Genomic DNA, 6,306 nt, shown 5'->3' with positions numbered 1-6,306 from the left:
AACAGGGACAGGAAACTAATACAACCCATTAGCTGCTAGTAGCACCCTCCTTCAGGTGTGACAATCAGAAAGTGTCCCCAGACATTGCCCCATGTCCCATGAGGAGCAAAACTGCCCCTGGTTGAGAACCGCTGTGTTAGCATTACACTTCAGAAAATCGAAAGAGAAGTTTTCCAATGTAAAAGGAAGGAGGAGTTCTCGTTGTGGCTCAGCAGGTTAAGGACTCAACATTGCCTCTGTGAAGATGCAGGTTCGATCCTTGGCCTCCATCAGTGGGTTAAGGATCCAGCGTTGCTGCGAGCTGCAACATAGGTTGCAGATGCATCTCATATCCCGCGTTGCTGTGGCTGTGGTGTAGGCTGGCAGCTGCAGCTCCGATTTGACCTCTAGCCTGGGAACCTTCAAATGCTGCGAGTGCAGCCATAAAAAGAAAACAGAAAAAGAAAAAAGGAAAATAAAAGGAATTCCTGAGCCCGTAAATGCTACCCAACCATTGTACGAATTGAACCCAGGTTGAGACCACTGACGTGCTAGAAAAATGCGGATGGCCACTGGATGTGGGGGGGCTGAAATGCAGGCTAACCAGCACCTTGCTTTTTTGTTGATTAGACAATCTCGCTGAACCACCAGTGGACACGAGCAACGCTTTTCAACCCGTTTTTTATCACTAAACATTAAGAGACCTGCAATCTTCACTTTTTTTGCGACGTGGGAGGTGAAGTCCAGCACCCATCACACCCAGGGAGCCCCTCCCTTCACAAAAACCTGCTCCCTGGCTGGTGGCCTCTTCCAATACCCGTTAAAGTGAGATGCTGACTTCAGCTCTATGTCCAGGAACAAACTTGAGCCATTTCCACAAAAGAGGGTGACAGTACCACTGCCGATTAGAAGCGTGGGCTGGACAATCAGGCTGCCTGGTTTCGGAGGTGGGCTCTGCCGTGCACTAGTTAAGTGAGCTACCGAGAGCCGCCAGTCCTCTTGTGTACAAGTGGGGCAGCCATGCGGGACGCCGCTCAGAGCGAGTCTCCAAAAACATGACCATCCTAAAAAGTGCCCAGCCTGAAGCTCGACTGGACAAGGGTTCAGGAGAGAGGTGCTATTCACATCTGGAATGAAGCACATTCTGGAATGAGCCAACCAGTCTGGCGAGAACATACATTTTCACTGGTGCTTGGGAGGCCCCACCAGAAATGCGGAGCCGCCAAACCTGAGGACCCCAAGTGGCCAAAAACGTAGCACGCTCGGGCACAGAATTTTCAATTATCCGGCTGAGGGATGATCTACAAATAGATCAGGTGATCAAAAGCAGTGGTTAACCCAGAAATAACCAGACCACCATCAGCAGCCACCGTCACCCGCAGATTTCCCTTCTGGCAATGGTTAACCTACCTATGTGCCCGGTCAAGGTCTCTGCCCTGAGATGCCCCAGCTGACAGCAGACCTCAGAGACACGCCAACCCTGACCTGGGTGGCAGTTAACCCCGACAGCTGATCCCCAAAACGAACTGAAAATAGGCTACCAAACATCACAATGATGTTGGATCCCCCAAAGGCAATGTAAAAAAACATATATACTTTTTAAGAGTTCCCATTGTGGCTCAGTGGGTTAAGAATGCGACGTGGCCTCGATGAGGATGCAGGTTTGATCCCTGGCCTCAATCAGTGGGTTAAGGATCCGGCGTTGCCACAAGCTACCACATACCACCTCTGTGGCTCGGATCCAGTGTTGCAGTGGCTATGGCACAGGCCTACAGGTGCAGCTCCGATTTGAACCCTAGCCCAAGAAATTCCATATGCCGCAGGTGCAGCCCTAAAAAAAATAAAAAATATATATATAGTATTTTCAAAACTTGAATATATTCGTCTTGTTGATGTAACAAACCACCACAGACTTAGTAGCTTAAAACAACTCCAGAGGGTATTCTCTTATAGCTCTAGAGGGTAGACAGCCACATAGGTCTTAGGGGCTAAAGTCAAGGTGTCAGCAGAGCTGCATTCCTTGTGGAGGCTCTGAGGAGAGTCCATTCCTCATCTTCCAGCTTCTAAGGGCTGCCCACATTCCTTGGCTCCCAGGCCCACGTAACTCCAATCTGCTTCCTTCAGCCCATCACCCTCTCTGACTCTGACATTCCCGCCTCCCTCTTACAAGACACTCTGATAAGCCAGGGTCATCTCTGCATCTCAAGATCCTTTTGAGTCATCCCTGAAAAATCCCTGCAAAAACATTCACGGGTTCCAGGGATCAGGCTGTGGACATCTCTGCAGGCAATTTTCGGAGCCACTACAAGCAGAGACGATCTGATGAACTATACATCTGATCCAAGATGACTAGAATCACGTTAGACGGTAAGAGAAGACCTCTCCAGTTTGGTCATTTTTAGGACAGTGAATCAAATGATTCTTCAGATCATCCTTCTTCTACATGAAGGCACTGAGGGGATCGAATACATACAGAGGTCAGGGTGCCTGTAGGATCAAAGTCGCGGTCAAGGGCAGCCGAGAGAAAACAGGTGAAGTCCAGACTGAGGGGTCATGGTAAGGGAACCGGCTCACCCCTGATAAAGCAAAGAGTGAAGAGAGTCTCAGGGGGCAATGAGTGAAAGAACAGGTGACAGCAGACCTCAGAGACACGCCAACCCTGACCTGGGTGGCAGTTAACCCCGAAAGCTGATCCCCCAAACTAACTGAAAATAGGCCGCTAAACATCACAATGATGTTGGATCCCCCAGAGGCATGACGGTACCATTGCCGATTAGAAGCGTGGGCTCGACAATCAGGCTGCCTGGTTTTGGAGGTGGGGTCCAAGCAGTCCGTTAATAATATGAAGTACTCATGCACACACAGTATTTCTTTTTCTTATGAGATATAAACTAGCATGCTTATACCTCCAATATTATTCCCCAACATTTTGCCTCAGCCTCCTTGAATCCCTACGAAGCGAGTCAGGTTGCAAACAGGTGTCCTGGGATTTGCCCAAACTCAGTCTCCCTGGGGGAGCATTTGTGCCGCTGAACTTCAGCCATGTTGACTGTCCCAGCTGAAAACAACTTGTGGAACCACTTCTCTAAAGACGGCCATGCACCTTCGATCTACAGCTATCTGTTTATTCCCCTCCAACCATGGCTATGAGATGCACTTTGGGGATATTTTTCTACTAAAGCAAAGAGAATCGCTTCGAGTTCTCCCACTTAAAAGAGAAAGAAAATCGCTCTTCCCTTTTGTGGCCATCTCCGAAATGCCAGCGGCCGAAATGAAGTTCACTTCCTTTGTGACTGCTGACCGAAGCAAGAACCGTAAAAGGCACTTCAATGCATCTTCCCACATTCGCAGGAAGATGGTGTCTGCCCCTCTTTCCAAAGAGCTGAGCCAGAAGTACAACATTCAATCCATGCCCATCCGAAAGGACGATGAAGGCACTGCACGAGGGCACTACAAAGGGCAGTGGGTTGGCAAAGTCATCCAGGTTTACAGGAAGAAATATTGTCATCGACATGAAACGAGGGCAGCGGGAGAAGGCTACGATCATGACTGTCAGTGGGCATTCACCCCAGCAAGGTGGCAATCACGACACTAAAACTGGACCAGGACCAGCAAAAGATCCTCGAACGTAAAGCCGACTCTCGCCAAGTAGGCAAGACAAAGGGCAAATATAAGGAAGAAACAATTGAGGAGATGCAGGAATAAAATAATCTGGTATCGAACTTTCGTTAAAAACGTAACACAAAAAACAATAAAAGAGACAGAGAGTCTACGGACTACATCCAGAAATACTGAAATTTAATCTCATTTCTATTCTCTCTCGACACTGAACCCCAGAAGAACTTTCCAAACAGCAGTGCATTTTTTTTCCTTTGATGTGACATGTTCGATAAAGCCATGGGCATGGATTTCCCAAGCCGTGAGTCTCTGCGGCATCAAGCACCCACCGCACTTCTTTGTAGGGTCAGTTTAATCAAAGATACACCAGGGCACATAGGGTCTTCGGATTCCTTTTTCAGGTTCATTCGTTGTAAGGTCGGGATCTCTCAACCCAGCAGCCCTTCTCAGGCCATGAAACACCAAGTCAATTGCCATTTTCTTTTTTGGCTTTTTGCTATTTCTTTGGGCCGCTCCCGCAGCATATGGAGGTTCCCAGGCTATGGGTCTAATCGGAGCTGTAGCCACCGGCCTACGCCAGAGCCACAGCAATGTGGGATCTGAGCCATGTCTGCAACCTACACGACAGCTCACGGCAACGCCGGATCGTTAACCCACTGAGCAAGGGCAGGGATTGAACCCGCAACCTCATGGTTCCTAGTCGGATTCGTTAACCACTGCGCCACGACGGGAACTCCCTGCCATTTTCTTTTGACTCGAAGGGTTTCTGATGACATTTTTATGGGTCTCTTCTGGGAACAGGCTCCGTGTCTCCAGAAAAAGTCCGCCAGGACTTATTTTCTCGACTTACTCTAAAAGGTCACAACGAAAGAACGGATCTGTCCTTCAGAAACAGGGGAAGAGCATCCGATATACAAGATACTAGGACTGACGCTGAAGAAAGACAATGGCCGTGTAGCTCCTTGACCTTGACAAACTCATAGATTTAACCAAGAAAGCCAAATCCCAGCGTTTCGCCTTAAGGATGCCCCCGTTCGGACTCGATACTCTGACATAAAAAGTCCGTTCTGGACTAAAGAAATCAAACAGAACCACAAGTCCCTGCATCTGTTCCTAGAGACTGTGCTTTGGAGCTTCAAATGAAGCCCCCATGGAACGCGAGCCTTGCTCTTACCGCTTAGCGTCCACGTTGAATGTCAAAGCACAAGACCTGAAGCCATCGTAAGCTCACGTGGTCCCACCCATCCTGGGAGGAGCATGCGCTTTGCAGTTATGTTCTCTAGGTCCAGGGATTGCGAAAACAAGCCCCGAATCGGATGATGCGATTTCACCCAACAAGAGCCCTTTCTCCGAGTCTGTAGTCACTGTTTACACTTTCCCATGTCAGTCTGTGGGAGTCCCGCTCTCTGCTTTTCTTCTCCCGTTGGCAGCTGGCGCTGTGAGAACATTTGCTTGAAACAAACATTCTTTCCTGGGGCCTGAACGTCTGTCCCCTCGCTCTGGGCCACCAGTGCACAGCCTTGAGGGATGCATGCCTTGGTGCGGTTTTCAAGTTGGGGACGGCAGGGCTCTGGGGGAGGACAGCCTGAGAGGGGCTGAGGGTGGGGCTGGAGTCTTTCACCCCCCTGCCACGCCGAGGAGGTGGCCCTTGACCTTGACGGGCCTTGACTGATGCCGCCTCTCTGTGTTCCATCTCGGGCACAATGTGGAGCTCACGTTACAATCGGACTTCTGGGGCCTTTGATGTCCCAGCTGCAGGAGCAAAGGCACTGGAGTGATTAGGAGGCCAGCCCTCTCTGGGAAAGGGGGTGGCCGAGCAGTGGAATACGAAATGCAATTAAGAAGGAGCACCTGGGCTGAAGCCGAAGCAAAGGAGGGGCCTCTGGCTCCGAGCAGAAGGGGGCTCATTTAATCACACAAGGATGTTCATCTCGGCAAAAGGGCTTGATTCAGAAAAACCCCAAACTCTAAAAAACACAAAGGCCACACAACGAAACAGAACTAACCCACCGACTTGCCAGCACAGCCAAGCAATGGAGGAAGTCTTGCTCACACCTTCGGGGCCACCCAGGGTAAAATCAAGTTCGCAGATGCTCATCCCAGGACAACGGTGGGATCTTTTTTCCTTTCTGCTGCCCTGGTGTCTTCCTCCCACCCCAGACGCCCATGGATTCCCACTTTTTCCATTCCCTCTCAGGCTTCCTCTGCCTGTCGTTACCCAGGGCTAATTTCCCAGAGGCAGTGCCTGTTCCAGGGAGAGAGAGAGAGTGTATGTGTGTTCTGGCTTTAGCATCTCGTTTAATTTTTTTTAATTTTTTTCTTCGTCCAGTCGCACCTGCACATATGGAAGTTCCCAGGCTAGGGGTTGAATTGGAGCTGTCCCTGCCAGCCTACGCCACAGCCACAGCAACACCAGATCCGAGCCGCGTCTGTGACCTACACCACAGCTTGCGGCAGCGCTGGATCCTTTAACCCAGTATCCATGAGGCCAGGGATCGAACCCACATCCTCATGGATACTAATCTGAGCCACAATAGGAACTCCCTGGTTTTAACATCTTATCGCCATCAAAACTCTCCCACTACTTTAGACCAGCGGTTCTCAAACTTGAACTGCATCTGAGTCAACTGTTAAAACTCAGATGGCCGGGCTCCCGCCCCAGACTTTCTGATTCTCTAGGTCCAGCTTTGGGCAGAAAAGTTGCATTTC

The 6,306-nt window shown here is 49.9% G+C and overlaps 1 pseudogene; it reads left to right on the top strand.

Annotated features, from left to right (window-relative positions):
* The first annotated feature begins 3,250 nt into the window (after positions 1-3,250).
* Positions 3,251-3,684, top strand: LOC125118806 (60S ribosomal protein L26-like; annotated as a pseudogene).
* The last annotated feature ends 2,622 nt before the right edge of the window (positions 3,685-6,306 follow it).

This window comes from Phacochoerus africanus, chromosome X (genome assembly GCF_016906955.1).
Source record: "Phacochoerus africanus isolate WHEZ1 chromosome X, ROS_Pafr_v1, whole genome shotgun sequence".
Classification (NCBI taxonomy): domain Eukaryota; kingdom Metazoa; phylum Chordata; class Mammalia; order Artiodactyla; family Suidae; genus Phacochoerus; species Phacochoerus africanus.
Note: the sequence above shows the minus strand (reverse complement) of the source record. Positions and strands in the feature narration are given on the sequence as shown.